General features: G+C 43.5%; 1 protein-coding gene and 1 non-coding gene across 2 annotated transcripts in view; both read right to left on the bottom strand.

Annotated features, from left to right (window-relative positions):
• Nucleotides 1-16,997, bottom strand: part of Arsb (arylsulfatase B) — a 164,696-nt gene that overhangs the window by 69,322 nt on the left and 78,377 nt on the right. The gene's annotated exons all lie outside the window — the stretch shown is intronic.
• Nucleotides 1,891-2,009, bottom strand: LOC114694711. Its single transcript, XR_003734741.1, has one exon. It is a non-coding gene; the product is annotated as a small nucleolar RNA SNORA24 (small nucleolar RNA).

Raw genomic sequence — 16,997 nt, forward strand, 5'->3', positions numbered from 1 at the left:
AGCAGTAAGTCTGGGAAGAGACAAAGCTATTTGTTAAATTTAGATGTAACTAAGTAGAAGTTATGTGTTGTATTTTTAGGGAGAAAATTAAAAATAAACATTTTTCCTAGACTACAGAATGCGTGAACAGTTCATTCAATTCAAAAGAAGGCAAGAGTTAGGAAGGAAGCCCTCTAAACTTCAGGTTCTCCACCTCGATGTAACCACTCACCTCTAAAACCAGAGCTGTCCGGAGTATCCCAAAATATCGGGTAACAGGGTCCTTTGGGTGCCATCCCCTAAGGCTCCTCTCAGGGTCCAGAAAAGATGCTACTTAACAAGAGAGGGAAACCTACGGGTCTGAGGGCGAAGGAATGAATCAGCTCAGGCCGTTCCTCTCTGCAGGTCTTTCTATTGTTCTACTCTGCTCTCTCCCTGTTCCAATCCTCCTGCTTCTCCTCATCTAGCCTAATAATGTTCTCTTTTACAGGAGGCTGGAAGCAATAATAAAAACTACAAGAGTTACCTCTCATTGGTCAAAAGTACATCCCTAGGGTAGACAAGAAGGACAGAGGCATTTACCATGGCAACACAAGGTTTCAGGGTCTCAGGACCAGAGAGAGGGAGAGGGCGGCGCGGTGCCCAGTGTGACAAACCGAGACACAGCTCTTTATCAGCAGACTTGGCAAGTGAAGAGCTGGCATGCTTTTCTTAGGGTGCAAAGAGCTAGCAGGCTTTTCTTAGAGTGCTTTATGTGGATAACCATGGGTGGACACCTGCAACTGTGGCCTTGTGCATAACTGTAAAGTTTTAAACTTACGATCTATTTACAAAGGTCTTTAGTCTAGTTTGAACTTGCTCTCAGGTAAAATGAACTAAACGTGTGCAGTTAGTCTGGGCAAAAGGAACAAAGAAGGCTTTTAAGGGTCCACAGTCCTCGCAGAACAATAGATCTAGTTATGAAGCATATCCTAATATATTTTCTATATACCAAAATTGTACAGCTAATGAAAAGTCATCTTCCTGACCATTCACGCATATATGTGTGCTCATAAAATTGAGATGCAGTCATGAGATTACATATATACATTTCACGAAAATGCACGGTAATAGGGAGATATCATAGCTGTTATTGCACACGTGAAATTACAGATGAAAGCAACAGAATTCAGAGTCAGTGGCCTGCAAGCCTTGCTTGACAGGGTATGCCATCTGAGAATCATTCCTCTGGTGGGATGATATCTGAATTATCAATTGCTATAGGCTGTATTTGGGTCCTGGCCCGCAACAGCTTGTGACAATCTCTCCTGACAATTAGGCACAATAAACAAAGAATACTTTTCTACTGATTCTGGAATTTTATGTGTGTTACTAATTCTCATTATTTCACTATTCTTAAGAGCCACAAGTATTTCAAAATAAGTAAACTTAGTAAGAGATATGACTTTCTGGACAACCTTGTTGACTATTCCTTGGGAAAGTCTTCACAGGCAGACTTCTTATGATGCCAATAGGCTCTCTAAGTCCTTAACTGTCATAGTATATTATGATTCTACTTCCAAAAAATGCTAATCAAGATATTTTAGTGAGGATGTGGTTAAAAGACATGCCGAGAAAATACAATACGTGACAAGTGGTTTAAACAATGACAAACATACTTAAGGACTCCAGATTATTAAGAAAACTAAATTGACATTTAGGAGACTTGAATAAACTATAAATCTTGGGTTGCCTCATTTTAAAAACATGTAAAATCTCAAGACGATCTCATATAATAATTCACATGGGCTAACCCTTTGGAAAGAGATGGATTTTAGAAATCTACAGATGGCTGTTTAAAAGTTTTTAGAAATATTACAATAATCATCTAGAAAAGTATGCCCAAGACCTGGCACCCTAGCTTCTTAACAAGAATGCTGCAAGTCAGAGTCTGATACCAGATACATGGTGTTGGCCTTGCCAATAAACAAGAAGATGCTCTTCCACAGCCAGGAAATGAGACTGCCACAGCAGTCCAAAGACATGGAGAGGTGGAGCTTTCAGAGATGCACACAGGGCCGGGGATGCAGCTTGGTGATGGAGCAGTTGCCCAGCATGTACTAGGCCCTGGGTTCTGTCCCCAGCACCACACAAAGCAATGCTGCCATGTACTAGAAGGGATGATGGTAATTGTGGAAATACGAAAAGAATACACACCAAACTGTTCGCTGGGATGAGGAATAAGTACAGTGAAACTGGAGGACTTTCACTTTCTAACATGCTTTTAAACCATTAGTAAATATAAGCAGAATCAAAAACAGGTATACTGAACACTCGGGGAAGAGAACCGTGAGTCCGAGGTCAGCCTGGGCTATAAAACAAACAACAACAACAACAAATATATTGTCTGTGGAAATGTCCAGGATGGCACAAACACAACACTTCAAACAATAACCAGGTCAAAACTCAGACGCTCACATAGTCTAAGAGGCTAAAGACGGGACAATTATCCATCTCAACAAATACAATGTATGGGTAGTACTAGAATACGTTAGTAAATATTTGGATTTTAATTGTATTCTCTCTATTTGTAGCCTATCATAATAACTGATCATGAGTCTTGCAATTCCCTTGCAGACCTTTGAACAAGACGGTCTTTATCTACAGTTGGAAACAGCAGTGGCTTTAGGGTGATACATTCTCAATTCCATTGCTGAAATCACTTCTTTTTGCCTTTAGTAAAGGGTTCAGGGTCTCAGTGCTGAGTGAGGATGGGGAATGGGCATTAAGAGGAGCAAGAAGGGAAGAAGGGAATTCCAAGGGAGGAGGAACGAAAACCCAGGGGAGTGGAAAGGTAGGGGGAGCATGTAGTTTCCATTCATAGCTACAAAGTAAGTTATCAGCACAGATACATTAATAATTCTCTCTCTTTTTAAACAGCGTCAGTTCAGGAACGCACAAGCGGGGCATAGGAGAATGTGCCTATAATCCCAGTAACTCAGAGGCCAAGACTGAAAGACCAGGAGTTTAAGGCTAGCCTGAAGTGCATAGCAAGACCTCAGTTTAAAAAACTAAAACCCAAACCAAAATCCATCAGTTAATCTCAGCAGAGACTAGAGGATAAGCACGCGTGTGGATCTGGGGGTGGCGGCCTGGGAAGGGAGGGTGGTGAACGGAGGAATCTCAGAAACTTCCGCAAGCCTTATAGTTTTGCCTGGGAAATAACGGAGAGAGAATATTTGTAAAAGGAAACAACCAATGACCGGGGACCATACTCTGAGAGGTATATATAAGACAATATAAACTGGGCCATGACTTCTGTATTCCCTTTATAAAGTACAGACAGCTGTAACTTCAATTTCTAAGACATATAATGCTCTCTCCCATACGAGAGCATCTCCCATTTTAGAGAAAACCACCGGTGTTAACACAGTCCACTCATGAACTACGTATTTAAAAAGATGAGATGTGATCTGCTACCTATGAATTTTCCTTATTTGGAGGCATTTGAACAGGTACTGGAAGTTTAGGTGCTTAAGTAACATTGTCTTCAACAGGCCATGAATTCCCTCTGGGAAATTCCATCTCTCAATCATGACTGCTGATGTCTGTGGGAAATATTTTTTTCCATAATCATACACCTGGTCTTAGGCAAATCAAATCAATGATTGCTTTGATCACAGCAGAGCCTGAGAAGCTGTCTGTGCCCACCCCCTGCTGGGCCTGTAAGACTGGCCACAGCAAGAAGTAAACAAAGAACTATGTAAAGAAAAAGGACAGAATTACTTTGTTGACCTCTAACCACTTAAAGACAGGTGTGTTTCATCCATGCCATTAACCACCAAAGTTGACTAGTTTGGGCTTTTGATTGTTTTGGCAAGGGTGGATTGAATAATAGCAACTAGACTAACACAGAACTTAAAATACTTGCCATAGGGAGACTGCTCAGCAGTTAAGAGTGCTTAGTACTCTTGCATAGGACCCAAGTTGGTTTCTAGCACCCACATTGGGTAGCTCTCAACCACCTGTAACTCCAGCTCCAGGGTATCCAATGCCCTCTTCTGGCCTTCACATACATGTAAACACACACACACACACACACACACACACACACACACCAATAATAATAATAATCAAAATAATAAACCTTTAAAATACTTGACATGTATTAGTCTCATTTAATTCTCAACACCACAGTTCCAACCTTGGCTAGGGTGATTGATTAGGTTGATCCAAGCTTGACTAAGGTGATTGGTTAAGCTGATCCAATCTTGGCTAGGGTGATTAGTTAGGTTAACTCTAACCTTAGCTAGGGTGATTGGTTAGGTTAACCCCAGCCTTGGCTACAAGTGATTAAGTTCTCCAACCTTGGCTAGAGTGATTGATTAGGTTGATACAACCTTGGCTAAGGTACTTGGTTAGGTTGCTAACATGACCCCTGGTTGAGCAGATGACGGAACTGGGTTTGAAACTCAGGCTGATGGACTCCCTAAATTCTACTCCTAACCAATATGCTACACTGTCTGCTCAGTGAAGTGTTTACACATGGCTTCAGCATCTCTTTGGATGTGTTACACCATACACTTAGCTTATTCTTATGACTCCATAAACAAATACCTTTATGCAGGCTAGTTTTATGTCACCTTGGCACACATGCTAGAGTCATTTGGGAAGAGGGAACTTCAACTAGGAAAAGGCCACATCAGATGGTCTGTGGAAAGCCTGTGAGGCATTTTCTGGATGAATGACTGATGTGGGAGGGCCCAGATCACTGTGGGTGGTGCTACCCATAGGCGGGTGGTCCTGGGTTCTATAAGAAAGCAGGCTGAGCAAGCCATGGGGAGCAAGCCAGTAAGCAGCACTCCTGTGTGGCCTCTGCATCAGCTCCTGCCTCCAGGTTCCTGCCCTGCATTCCTACCCTACCCCCTTCAAAAATGGACTATGATGTGGAAGTAGAAGATGAAATAAACCCTTTTCTCCCCAGGTAGCTTTTGGTCATGGTGTTTTATCAGAGCAATAGAGACCCTGAGACAATATCTAACTGCAAATCCCTCTATTAACAAACATGTCAATCACCTTCTCCATTCTTTCCCCACATGACTGGCAAAATGGTATGCTGTTGTCACTGGTGACATTTCAACATTTCATTTAAATGAACCTTTAATTTTCATATTTTCTGTATGAGTTTTATTTGACATATTGATGAAGAGACACTGGCCAGGGACTATGTGTCTTAGTGCTTTCTAGGACTCTACAGTTCCAGACGTTGAGGCCGCAGCATCACTGTCCATGTACAGTTCCCAGTTTTGACTGCCATTGTGCTCCATGTTGACGGCTGATCGATGAGACGTGATTACATTACTCCCCTCTCACCACTAGCTGCTGACCATCTGTCACAAAAGACACATCCTAGAAGACCCTGTCACACTTTTAGAAAAGGAAACAGTAATGGCACCTTTCGGGGATGAAATTTGGAAGGAAACAAACAAAACCCAAACCAGTGGCTGCTAAAAACATGCAGAGACCTGCCAGGATGGTGTCCACCCACCGGTGAGCATGGACATCTTCCTTTTAGCTCCACTTCCAGCTGCTGGGCTCTTCCTGCATCCAGGCCCTGTGGATGTGAATACACGCATTCTTCCTACCGTCTCCTTAACCACTAACAAGACAGGTAAACACTGTGCTCACCTATTATCTTAACTCATTATTCTTTGCAGAGGTGTGGGTTGAACCCAGAGCCCTTCTCGGACATGCTAGGCAATCACTGTACCACCGGGCTTCATTTCCAACACATGATGAGATTAATACCTGAAGATCTCAGTAAGCACGTGAATAATAAACACAGGAGATGGGATTTGAACCGGAGCCGACCACAAAGTACACACTGAAACCATTATACGTGGAAACCACTGGCAGGACTTATTTTATTCACTGTAGATGTGTGGGTGGGGTGAGTGGGTACTGGCTCTATGCAAAACCCATGCTCCTTGAAAGCCCTGTAACATGCAAACACCACCACGAGAAAAGAGATTAGGCATGGGAATTATAAAATTTAGACAAAATTTGGTAAGGATGTAAGTTGAATTTATTTGCTGGAGGATAGGGAACTATTTTTGCGTTGCTATTTATTTTTATTAAGGAGCTTGTTAAGTTTTTAAAAGTAGACTACTCAAGAAAAAAGTAATTATCAAAGAATCACACTCTTACTGCAGTATTTTCCTATTGATCACAGACTCTTGGGTCAGTAGCAGGACAAGTCATAGGGGATGCTATGCCCTTCCTCCAATTTCCATCTTAATCCCTATGAAGGATCTTGAAAAGACGAAAACTGGCAGCCGCATTGGCAACTAACCAGGAGGCTGGCTGCCAAAGTCCCGAGGGGCTTTAGTAACGACGCCAACGCTGAGGAGACTAACAGCATACTTTTGGGTTTTACAATAAGGAGCAAAACCTGATCCAAAGAAAGTTAAAAAAAAAAAAAAAAAAAAAAAAAAAAAAAGACTCACTTTGTCCACCTCTAACCTCACCACGGAGGGGCCACACAAGACAAAACTGGGCAGTGATCTGTTCTCAGAGCTGGCGGCTCTCTGTGTCCATCCACAGTGGCTCTCTCGCCTGTACCCACACAGACAACAAACGGCAAAAGAACAAGGATGCTATGTAGCTTACTAGAACGTGATGCAGATTAAACTACAGGAAAGAGCTGTACTGTGCAGCCCACAGCGAGTCCAGGCCGAGGCACTGTTGGCAGACACAGTAACAAAGAAGGGGAATCAAAACCAGCCGATCAACAGGATTCCCGCACCTAAGGCTGAGGGTCAGAGGAGCAGAGGGGCCGCAAAGACAGCAAGGGCCAGAAGAACAGAGTTTGCCATGAGATCGACTCTCCTGGGGATGTCAGAAACTACACCCGAAAAGTCTCGCCAACATGGCCGCCTACACAGGCGCTGAATAAGAACGACACCAATGCTAACATGGACAGGGAAAAATCTCAGGAGGCCTCAACCCTATTAAACAAACAAAAAACAAAAAACTACAGGCAAATAAGGAATGTTGAGAGCAGAAGATATCGCCTTCCTCAGGGGAGAGCCACCAAATGGTTATCCAATACCAACTGGTCAGTCCTGAAAACACATACATACAAGTAACATTAAAGAGACCGAGAAGGTTTTATTTATGTATTTAGGAATAAACATACAAATGCACATGTGTATATAACAATAAAGAAAAAAGAGGCTATGAACTTGAAACAGAGCCAGGGGAAGGCGGAACAGAGGAGGGTTTGGAGGGAGGGAAGGGGGAGAGGAAAATGATGTAATTATATTTTAATCTCAAAAAAATTTTAAAAAGGAAAAAATAGCAAATAATTTCTTGAGCATTTTCTCTTCATGAACTGTAAAATGTGGTTGATATATTGTGCACCCCAATAAACTTATCTGGGGTCAGAGAACAGAACAGCCACTATATTAAACATAGGTTTAGGCAGTGGTAGCACACACACCTTTAATCCTAGCATTCAGGAGGCAGAGATCCATGTGGATCTCTGTGAGTTCAAAGCCACAGTGGAAACAGCCAGGCATGGTGACACAGGCCTTTAATCCCAGGAAGTGATGGCAGGAAGGACCAGGAACTAGAGTCTGGTTAAGCTTTTAGGCTTTTAGCAGCAGTTCAGCTGAGATCCATTTGGATGAGGACACAGAGGCTTCCAGTTTGAGGAAACAAGGTCAGCTGAGGAATTGGTGAGGTGAGGTTGGCTGTGGCTTGTTCTGCTTCTCTGATCTTTCAGAGTTCACCCCAATATCTGGCTCCCGTGTTTATTACTAATAAGACCCTTTAAGATTTGTGTTACAGCACTTGGTAGTCGCTGACTCCTGTGAGGAGTGTTCCACCTGAGGTTTCTGGTTGTTTTATGTGGAAATGCTGAAAGGACCCAAGAACACAGGAGTTTCCACACTTCCACAGACCGGTGATGACCAACTAAATTTAAATATTTCACACAACTCCCTCCAAGCCTCATGGGTAAGGAAAGCAAGTAAAAGTAGCCAAGTGCTCAGCCTACAGCACGCCAGAGACTGGGTACCCTGGGACCCCAGGCGGAAGTAAGGAAGACCATCCAGGCCCAGCAGACAGGCCTGGACCACCACCCTCAGGGTAGAGTCAGGCCAGGAAGATGACAGAGTGACAGAGCATGGGAAAAGGTAGGGGCTCCAAATCACTTCGGATGAAAAAGAAAGTCACACTTTACGTGACAAAATGCTAATACAGAGTCAAGAGCTTGTAGATCGGAGAGCGCTCTGGATACTGGGTAGTTGAAAAAAAGTGGCTGGGCGTTTGCAGAAAAGGGTGGCAGTGATGGACCAGTGCCGCCTTGAGAGGAGAGAGAGAAGACGGCATCTCTTGGGAAGTATGGCCAAGGGGAAGTAGGAAGTGGCTGAGGAACAGGTTCTGTTACCCACCAGACCATCAGCAGTCCAGGGGAGAGCAGGTCACGGCCAGGAGGGTCTGCCGCAGTCACGCCGTTTTCTTTTCCTGTTCTTCCTGGACGTTTCAAATGGGCTCTGTGATATCTATTCTTGGTTGTCAACTTGACTAGATCTAGAATGCACTACAATCCAGAAATGGAAGGCATGTGATATGGATCTTGAGGCTGGAAGGCACGCCTTTAAAATGGGCCACACCTTCTCCTGGAAGCCCATACAAGGGCAATGGAAGAAGGAAGGGGGTGTGTTCATTCATCGCCTATCTGCCCTCTCCTTGTCAGCACATCCATTCCTTCACTGGCACTGGAGTCTACTTCTTTGGGATTCCAGTGTATACAGAAGAGTAGCTGAGACACCCAGCCTCATGGGACTGAGCAACTCTAGATTCTTGAACTTTCCATTCCCAGCTAGCCATTGTTGGGCTGCAGCCTATGTTATCCCAATAAATTCCCAATATATATACACATATATATGTGTACATGGTAAGTTATATATATATAAAAAATAAAATATATAGACAGACAGAGGGGGATTCATTCTATACGTTCTATGACTCTAGAGAACCCTGACTAATTCTCATTAGTCTCATATTGCAGCTGAGGCTGTCCTGAAACTATGTAACCCACTTTGCCTTCAAACAGACAGTGATCTCTTGTCCCCAAGCTGAGGTTACAGGTGGGAACCACCACGCCAAGCTCTGAAGTTTCTTTGGATCTGAAAGAGAAATTGAACTGCTCAAGTCCCACCCTAGCAGACTGCCTGCCATTGCAGGCCTAGGAAAAAGCAAACACATATGAACATGGAGGAGGCACTAGATAAGAATCTGCCATGAGTACCAAGTTTCCAGGGAAACAGAAAAAAAAATACAGCAAATGAGAATCCAAAACTTTTGGCTAATGAAAACTACTTTCCTACTGTGGAAAGAAAGTCACAAGCAGAGGAAAAATGTCATATGATATTTCAGCATGAAGCAAATGTAATTTATAATTAACTCAGTAACTGTCAATATTTAAAAGCAAGAAGACCTCTTCCCAGCCTTTTGGGTAGAATTAAGCAAAAAAGAAAAAAAAAAAAAAAAAAACCCACACATACCAGGACTTGGAAACTCAAAATCCCAGGTCCTGCCCTAAGGGAAGAACTGGACTGAAGAAATAAATAAGCAAGCCCAGCATGGCGGCTTATTCCTGCCATCTCAGCAGGTAAGGGCAAAATAGCAGGACTACAGCCTGTGTGAGCCCAGCATAAACTACACAGTGAGTCCCAGGCCAGCCTGGACCACAGTGTATGCCCTATCTAAAGGAGAAAAAAAGCCCAAACTCTCAGAAACTAGGGACATAATCTATAACTAAAGTGTGTGAAAGGCCGAAGAGAAATAAAGAGAAGATAACTCAAAATAAAGAGGCATAAAGGGTCAGAGAGAAACTGCCAGAAGTTTCCACTACTACAGTCGGAGTTTCTGAAGAAGAAAATGAAACAATGGAATACAGTATTTAAAACTAATTGTAAGATCTCGAACAAAAGACCTGGGTGTCCAAACAGAGAGAACCCACTTTGTATCTGAGAACACTGACCCAGAATGGTCAACTCTGAGACACATCCAGCAACAGTTTTCAACTCTCCACAGCAACAACAGTGAGTCACAATCCCCTAGGCCTCCAAAGGAAAGCCTGCCACCCGCAAAGGACATTAAATTGGGCTGAAATTTGACTTATCCACAGCAACACATGAAACAAGCAAAGACAGGATAACAGTTAAAAAATCCAAGGAAGGACAGCATGAGACAAAGGTGTTTTTTTTTTTTAATCATTTGAGATACCTTTCAATTATCGGGGTTATAAAAAATGTTTTGATAGGCATGTAAGAATCTAAAGAATCCTGAGAAATTTATCCAAGGAAAATTCTTCCAAGGAAGAGACAACTGTGGATGCTCCAGGAATGGATGGATGGTTAGTATTAAGTATAATATCGAGGACCTAACTGTAGAACAAAATTGTGGAGAGGCGATCACAGTATTCCACGTGATATGCTCTGACAAAGTAGAAATAACACACTTAAGGCTAAAAGATGTAGGAAGTAGAAAGGTAAGGCTGACCAAGCTAGTCGGGTCCCTTATGGATAAGAGAATTACCAAAGGATATCAGTATGTTGGTGAGCAATTGAAGAAAATACAAATTGTTCTAAATATTAAAATTTCAATAAATAAGATGTAAAAATAGGACATCAAAGTGACAAAGCTAAGACTAAAAATGACAATTGTAGTAACATATATACATATATATATATATATATATATATATATAAAACTTACCCATCAAAGGAAACCATGTTCAGATTTATCACAAAGCAAAACAAGAACTATAATTAATTGTGATAGGCTACACCATCTTCTCCAGGACACATGGCATGGTCTGAGGGCCAAGTCTTGGATTTAAAGAACTGAATACCAAAGGCATCTCCTTTGACCAGGAGCGAGTTAAACCAGAACTAACTAGAGTTAAACCTGAACATGGCAAAGAAGGTGGGAAGCAGGGACGTCAGAGGCATGCTCAATTTCTTATCAGTTACTTCCATTTTTTAGCTAAGACAGAGACATGTGCAAATGGGATTTGCTTACCATGGTTCCTAAACCACTCAAAACAAACAAATAAAAATCAGCTAGAATGTATAAAGCCTAACACCAGATGTCAGTCAATGGGCAGTGATGCTTACAGGCGGGAAGAGCTAAGCCACGTGACTGCCCCAGCCTGAGGAAGTTTCCACGTGCTGGTGGACGACGGAGGGGGGCTGGGAGACTCCCCGAGTCGAAGAGACAGAGCTGAAAATCCAACGAGTTCAAGAAAGAGAGTTCCAGAGAAGAGAAAGCTACACAAATAGAACCCAGGAGCTTTGTAGAGGATCCCTTAGAGCATCGCTAACTACTACTTACCACCAGGAAGAGACCCCCCTGAAAGGCTGACAGGGACAGTGTTCAGCATCCACACCGGGTGAGAACAACTCACGGTGTTCCCGACTGGAAATACTTACAGCTCATCCAGCAATGGGCACAGAAGGCTTTGACTCAGTAGTGGGGGGTAACTGGCCCTAGAATAAATACTATCCCAGGCCTGAGTCATTAAGTCACAAAAGTCTTACTTAATATTAGCTGCCAATCACTGGGAAAAGAAGCTTCTCTGATGAGGGCTGAGAGCTGCAGTAATCTATGGGTATGAAGATGAGTATTTGGACAGCAATTTGATACTATGTCCATATAGCAAAATAATAGTAGTAGATTCTACTCTGGGGCTTATGACCTTGCCAGGCATGGGTTCTTGGCCATGTTTACAGTATGAGTTTCAGGTATGAGTTCTGACTTATGGAGTAGGCTGGAAGCCCAATCAGAAAGCAATTGGTTACCTCTACACTATTCATGCCACTATTGTACAAGCTTACCTCAAATGTGATGTCTATATCTCACCCCTGCCCTCAAGGCTCAGGGAACATTGCAGAAGAGAGGACAGAGACTAGATGAGCAGAGTGTGGATGTCTGCCTGGAAACAGCATTTTCTGGATATAACTACTGTTGCTCTCACAAACTCACAGCAGGTGTGGCTGCCTGCCTAATACTTGCACAAGATCAAGCCAGTCAAAATCATGGGTAGGGGAGGAACTTATGAAGCTCCATCTCTAACTGAGAAACTTTTGGCAACCGATGACTGACAGGGGAGAGAGAGTCAGCTGTCTTCAGCAGTGTGGCCCTGGTAGGCTGGCTGTGCTCCAACGGATGGCCCTACACCCATGAGCAAATAGACAGAACATATTGGACCCAATGGGTTATATAAAGCATGGAGGCCATACAGTGTTGAAAGATGGGATATGGTAGTGGGGATCTGGGAGTCTGGGGCAGTGAGGGGTAGACATGATCAAAATACATTATGTACATGTATGAAATTCTCAAAGAGTACATTTAAAAAGTATTTTTCAGAAAAGCATTACTCAAACAATGTAATATCAACTGCATCTCTGAACAAAGCAAGAAGACCCATAAGAATACAAAAAGGCTTGGCAGCCACCAAGATGATGCCTGACAGTGAGTCAAAGATTGACAGGCATGGGAAAGTGATCCACAGAATGATCAACTAGTCACAATCACCCGGAACTACACATACATGTTGGGAGTTAGTATCCTTGCTAATTCACAGTTGGTGCATCATGATGATGACATTGTATGTGTTCCAGGAGTTAAACAGAGTTAAAAGGCCTGCGATGAACTTTTAGGAGCAAAAGCACCACAGTGTGAGATGGAAAACATAAGAAATGTAATTAACTGATGACTGGACTTGGAGAAGATTGTAATAATTAATCCTGATTGTGAACTTGATTGGATTTAAAAATGTCTAGAAGATTAGGAAAACATACTTCTCTGTGTGTCTTCTGAGGTGTTTTCAGAAAATATTATCATGAGGGTTCTGACCTAAACAAATGGTTTAATCCATTGGCAGATCCAAAATCTGATGAGACCCCGGGGAGAGACAGATGCCTGGAGGGTGGGGCCTCATTTGAAGACATGAGTCTCTGAGTAAGTCCACTTGAAAGCTGTGGCTTGGTCTTGTCCCTTCTTGCTACTGGCTGCTATGAAGTGAATGGCTGCCTCTTTCTCATATTCCTGCCATCATAGTGTTCATTCTTCTCTCAAGCCTAACATGACAGGTCCAGGAGGTCATGGACTGAGCACTCGGAAACCAGGAACCAAGAGAAGTCTTTACTTAAGTTGCTTGTGCCGTGTATTTTATTGTAGTGATGGATGATGACTGACAAATGGCTAAGCAAGAGAATCTATTCAAAATAAAATACAGAAAAGAAATTAAATGAAGATATCACCAGTAAGATAGGGGACAACTGTTAAGAGTGAATATGTCCAGCTGGGCGGTGGTGGCGCACGCCTTTAATCCCAGTACTCAGGAGGCAGAGGCAGGCGGATCTTTGTGAGTTCGAGGCCAGCCTGGGCTACAGAGTGAGTTCCAGGAAAGATGCAAAGCTACACAGAGAAACCCTGTCTTGGGGGGGGGGGAGAATGAATATGTCCAACCTTCCTGAATCAATTTACAAGTCTAGTCTTGCTCGGTGCAATTCACAAGGAGCTTTTCTGATAACTTAGTAAACTAATTTGTGAAAAGGCATGACTTGTCAAGAAAATTTTGTAAAAGAAATATAGTGACGAGGCCAATGACGAATCTAGGACATATTTCAATATCCTCAAAGAGGGAAGAGATGACAATAGAGAGCCCTTCACTGTGTGAAACAGATCCCAGTACCAATGAGAACGTAAAACACTACTACAATGACTAGGTAACACGATTCAGTTTCCATCTGGCTGTAATGCTACTTAGAATGAAGAATAAGAATCAGAGGATCTTTGCTCTGACTCGGGGACATTGGGCTTCATGGTTTCAGTGAAGCTGGTGGGGGTGGGGAGACAAGTGATTGTTTGTTGGGGGATATTCCATCAAACTATGAACCCCAAGTCTGCATTTGCGTTAATTAAAATTAACTGTGGGTCCGGAGGCTGCATTTGCAACTAGTTGACAGAAAGTAATCATAGAGCCGGAGAGGGCATCCAGGAGAGATAGACACAGGAAGTAGTAGGGAGGGGTTTGGAGTAGCACATGTTTTTCTGATTTGGAGAAGCAGAAGCACGGGTCTTCCATGGATGCCAGCAAGGAGAGAGGGTTTGCTACTCAGCCTCTCTGAGCTTGCAGGTTTCCACCCCAGCCTTTGAATCTCAAGCCTTATTCATAACTAGAACAATAGAGATTTAGTTAAAACTACCTTTAGTGGCAGTGACAGGGCCAGTGCCTGCGGGAGCAGGATTCCTGCCAGGGTACGGCCTGAGCAGCTGGGCTGCCACTAGAGAAGCAGGATGCTAACTGCGGACTTGCAATTGTTGGCTGAGATAGCAGTAGATTGAGGTGCAGGCACTGTGCCAAAGTTAAAACAACAATTGTTTTCCTCTAGCTTTCTTCTTGAACCTCTACTAGTAGGTAAAAACGTCTTCAGAACAGCACAGTAAGTTTTTAAGACATTGCACATGAGCAGTTAATAGTCAATTGTCATTGAAGTCAGGCCATACACAGAAGCGCTCCCCTTGGATGGGAAAGGAAAAACACATTCCTACCATTAAGCTCCAGGCTCTGATTCTGTCTTAAGATTAAATAAAGAGCAAATGCATGAAGAAAGCATATAAAGTGTGAATCCTTTGGTCTCCCTTTTGGTCATCCATTCTTATACAATGTCTCAAAAGAGCTTGTAAGCTGCTTATTGGTGTAAAGGCAGGGAAAACACACAACACTGGAAAGAACTCAGAGAAGCCTGGGTCCCCTAGAAATCATGTGTACTCTTGGAAGGAAGAGAAACTGTCCTATTGAAAGCAACATCACTGCCCTGCTAAGCTTTAACTGTCAACCCGACACAGCCTAGAGCCATCTGAGGAAAGTTTCCATTGCAGAATAGCTTCAATTGGCCTCTGGGTGGGTCTGGGGTGTTGTCTTGATTAATAATTGATGCAGAAGGGCCAGGCCCACTGTGGGCAGCACCATCCCTAGGAAGGTGGTGCTGGGTTGTATAAGAAAGCTTGAGAAGCATGATCCAGAGGGCACCTGGCAAGCAACAAGCATGGTTTCAGCTTCACAATCCTGCCCTGATTTATTTCCCTCAATGATGGATTGTGACTAGGAGGTGTAAGCCAGATCATCCCTTTCCTCCCCAAGTTGCTTTTGGGCACTGTTTTTATCACAGCAACAGAAGGCAAACCAGGACAACCCTAGGACTCTGTTGACCCTCTTAACATTCTGAAGCAAGTCGAAGAAGAATTGACGTCCATGAGCTGAGGTAGACCTCTGCTGCACTGGCCAGCGCCAACTGCCATCCATTAACTGTCATGCCCATTTCATGCACCTCTGATGGAAAAAAAACTGCCATCATCTTAAAAAACAGTTTTTCCATGCCTGGAAAAAAGCGCCTGTCCTCTGGGCACAGATCGAGTGTCTCTGACCCTTGGCTGGCCGCTTGCTTTTGCTGAGCTGGGAAGGCAGCTCTGACACCAGTGTGACTGGCCACTTTCTATACCTGCTGCCGAGTGCGAGATGCCCAGCCACTGATGTGGAAAGACTTGAGCGGAGCCAGGGGCAGAAGCAGTCTTGGTTTTTTGTTTTTTTTTGTTGTTGTTGTTTTCTTTTCTTTTCTTTTTTCTTTTTTTCAGGACCTTTTGTCCTGAAATGATATGCTCGAGAGTCATTCTTCACCGACTGAATAGGAATTTGCTGGGGTTTCTACAGAGCAAGCCTGGAATTGTTCGCTCCAACTGTGGGGACAAATCTGACTTAAGAAACAAACACAAACGGGAAGCTCACTCTCCTGTGATACAGCATAGGTAGGCCATATTCTTCTAGCAACAGCCCTGAAGAACCCAGAGCTCTGGCTCCCTCAAGGGCTGATCACCGAGAGAACATTCTAGTGCTGGAGAAAGACAGCAACTCGGAGTTAAGGGTGAACACATATTGTGCCAATTTCTCTGCAGGCAGAAGCACAGAGAGGCCGGACTCTTAAAGGTCACTCCTGATTGAGATAATCTTAAGAATGAAATACGGGTTTACAACCTAAAATCTGGCGATACAAATGAACATCCACGATGTGCACTGTGCCAAAAATAATAGCCCCAGTGGGTCAGGAACAAAGGAATTTTCTCAGAATGAACAAAACGCACCACAGAACCACAGTGTACATTTCTGCCATGAAACAAAACAAAAATAAAAACGGACTCGGTGCCAAGCACGCCACAGTGGGGCCACGTTATAGAACCAAGCATCTTTGCCGTGTCCATATTTTCTTTAATTTGCATGTGGGTGTGCTGTGCACGAGTGTGTGAATGTGGATGTGCGCATCTGTGTGCGGAAGCCAGAGGCTGACACTGGTTGTGGCCCTCTGTCGTTCTCCAGCTTAGGCGCTGGAGCAGGGTCTCTCACCGAAGCCTTAGTGCGCTGTCTCAGCTGCTCTCCCTAGCTGGTTTGCTCCAGAGATGCCCGGTGTCGACACCTCCCTCGTGCTAGGATTACAGGCAGACCGCCATGCACCCTGGTGTGCCATGAGTGCTGAGGATCTGAACTTGGCTCCTCACACTTGTGCTGCAAGCACTCTGCTCACTGAACCATGTCTCCAGCTCCTCTTTTATTTGTTGTTTTTTTTTAAAATTTTTTGAGATAAGAGCTCACTGTGTAGCCCAGGCTAGCCTGAAATTTGCCATCCAGCTGCTCCAGGGTGCTGAGTATTGTGCACCTGGCTTTTCTTCCTTCTTTATCGGCCTTCAGTAACTGTCACATTTAAAGTTGCTGGTAAACACTGAAGTCAATGTTGCTGTGCTCGGATGATTTTATTTCCTTTTCATCATAAAATGATGTTGATTTTTTTTTCTGCATCAAAGAAGTGAGACGTAGACTTGTCCAGAATTCCTTTTCATATTTTCCTATGTGTACGAACATTCTGACATGCTTATGTCTCTCAGTGAGATCAGATTTTCTTGCTTTTTTG

The sequence above is a fragment of the Peromyscus leucopus genome, chromosome 11 (assembly GCF_004664715.2).
Source record: "Peromyscus leucopus breed LL Stock chromosome 11, UCI_PerLeu_2.1, whole genome shotgun sequence".
In the NCBI taxonomy this organism is placed as follows: Eukaryota; Metazoa; Chordata; class Mammalia; order Rodentia; family Cricetidae; genus Peromyscus; species Peromyscus leucopus.